This window comes from Festucalex cinctus, unplaced genomic scaffold (assembly GCF_051991245.1).
Source record: "Festucalex cinctus isolate MCC-2025b unplaced genomic scaffold, RoL_Fcin_1.0 HiC_scaffold_51, whole genome shotgun sequence".
NCBI classification, from domain to species: Eukaryota; Metazoa; Chordata; class Actinopteri; order Syngnathiformes; family Syngnathidae; genus Festucalex; species Festucalex cinctus.
The window spans coordinates 7,685-10,322 of NW_027520298.1; the positions used below are offsets into that span (position 1 = coordinate 7,685).

General features: G+C 38.1%; 1 long non-coding RNA gene across 1 annotated transcript; it reads left to right on the plus strand.

Moving 5' to 3' along the window:
• The first annotated feature begins 239 nt into the window (after nt 1-239).
• Nucleotides 240-1,016, plus strand: LOC144011116 (uncharacterized). The gene is made up of 3 exons (XR_013281487.1): nt 240-348; nt 535-589; nt 665-1,016. It is a non-coding gene; the product is annotated as an uncharacterized LOC144011116 (long non-coding RNA).
• Nucleotides 1,017-2,638: the final 1,622 nt, after the last annotated feature.

Consider the following 2,638-nt stretch of genomic DNA (forward strand, 5'->3'; position numbering starts at 1 on the left):
GAGGCCGCTAAAAACAAAAGCTCACGCTTTTGAGCAGAGCGTTTGTCACGATCGGTCAAGAGATGACGAATAGAAAGATCAAGGAGCCGGATTCTGCATAAGAGAGTGTGAAAAGCGACAAAAACATCACGGGTGCCCACTTCAGAAGCCACCGCCTCCGGGGTTCTCTGAGACACGGAGTGAAAGTTTGCATCGTCGTATCTCTGACCAGTCCACGTCATCTGACGAGGAATCCATGACGAATTTGGCGAACTCGAGCCGCCTTCACCAGTTGAACAGATCAATTCAAGTGTGGCAAAGGTAGCAGCAGCAGCGATTTCTCCCCGGAAGCTTCTGGAAGCCCCGGAGGTAAGCTAACGTTTAGCATTCTGTAAATCGAGTGATCACAATTGTACTAGTTCAGTATATTGCATGTGACAGGGATGAAATGACTTGGATGGATGAGAATATTCACAGACATGCTTCTGTATACTGTATGTGCAATGTCTGTAACCTCGTACTAACTAACGCATGTTGCACAACATTCGATTACAGTTGGGGCAGCGTACACAAATGGCCCCTTCGCAGTCACACGCAGTGCGACCGAGAGGTAAAAAAAAATCACAATACCTTGCAACAATAATCAAAATGACATCTTGATCACAGTATTTTCTGTAATTTACAGAAGCAGCTACTACACTGGCAGAACTGTGAACATCTTGCAGTGTCCCCCTGAACGCAGAAGAAAGCTTCACACGCGATCACACAAAAGACACTATTGGGTTTCAAAACAAAAGCCATGCACCCACTCATGCATGCATATTTTGTAAATAACACCAAATTTGTAAATAGTTTATCAAATGTGAAAATGGAGCTGTTATTTCCCTGTATAGTACGTAAATAGCGCACACGCACGAGCACGCACGAGCACGCACACACGAGCACGCACACGCACACCCACACACATGCACAAACATTCCTGTAAATAATCAACATTTTGTAAATAGTTTGTGAAATGTGAAAATATTGCTGTTTACACACGCTATCAGATATGTAAATAAATCCTTATTTTGCTATCAAAAACACATTTTCATTTTTTTTTCATGTTTTATGGAAGGCAAGGATTGTTGAGATATTTGAGATGTCACTAAACCAAAAAATATTACTGTAAAAGTCACTGTTTTGCAGAAAATGCATCATTTCACAAAAAGCTTCATTTCTCCTTATTTTGCCCGAGATTCTTGAATTATGTCAAATCAAGCCATTTTCAAATTATGATTACTAAAGAACAGAATAAGGTAGAATCATACTTTTTTTTTTTCTAATGAAAGAGGAAACCCCAATCTTTCAAACGACACCCACAATGTCTATTTAGTCATAGCACACAATATTCTAATAAGCATTGAAAATGGGTGAAAATATGCGAAATCTGGTGGGATTCTGGAGTTACCTTGTCAGAAAATGCGTGGGATTGAAAGAGTTAATTGCTTGGGCACCTGTTAATTTTTAAGATTTTGACACATTCAGCTCAAATGTACAATCATGCGCTAAAAACGCATTTAAAGCAATAAAAAGGTGATTATGGCTGTCAAACCTAAACCAAACGTTGTGCACTCAAATCTTTTGCTGTATTTAGTTTATTTTGGCATCCGGATGATGATTCTAGCATGAAATTGCTTGGGCACCTGTTAATTTTTAAGATTTTGACACATTCAGCTCAAATGTACACAATTGCTGATTATGGCTGTCAAACCTAAACCAAACGTTGTGCACTCAAATCTTTTGCTATATTTAGTTTATTTTGGCATCCGGATGATGATTCTAGCATGAAATGCTTGGGCACCTGTTAATTTTTAAGATTTTGACACATTCAGCTCAAATGTACAATCATGCGCTAAAAACGCATTTAAAGCAATAAAAAGGTGATTATGGCTGTCAAACCTAAACCAAACGTTGTGCACTCAAATCTTTTGCTGTATTTAGTTTATTTTGGCATCCGGATGATGATTCTAGCATGAAATTGCTTGGGCACCTGTTAATTTTTAAGATTTTGACACATTCAGCTCAAATGTACACAATTGCTGATTATGGCTGTCAAATCTAAACCAAACGTTGTGCACTCAAATCTTTTGCTATATTTAGTTTATTTTGGCATCCGGATGATGATTCTAGCATGAAATTGCTTGGGCACCTGTTAATTTTTAAGATTTTGACACATTCAGCTCAAATGTACAATCATGCGCTAAAAACGCATTTAAAGCAATAAAAAGGTGATTATGGCTGTCAAACCTAAACCAAACGTTGTGCACTCAAATCTTTTGCTGTATTTAGTTTATTTTGGCATCCGGATGATGATTCTAGCATGAAATTGCTTGGGCACCTGTTAATTTTTAAGATTTTGACACATTCAGCTCAAATGTACACAATTGCTGATTATGGCTGTCAAATCTAAACCAAACGTTGTGCACTCAAATCTTTTGCTGTATTTAGTTTATTTTGGCATCCGGATGATGATTCTAGCATGAAATTGCTTGGGCACCTGTTAATTTTTAAGATTTTGACACATTCAGCTCAAATGTACAATCATGCGCTAAAAACGCATTTAAAGCAATAAAAAGGTGATTATGGCTGTCAAACCTAAACCAAACGTTGTGCACTC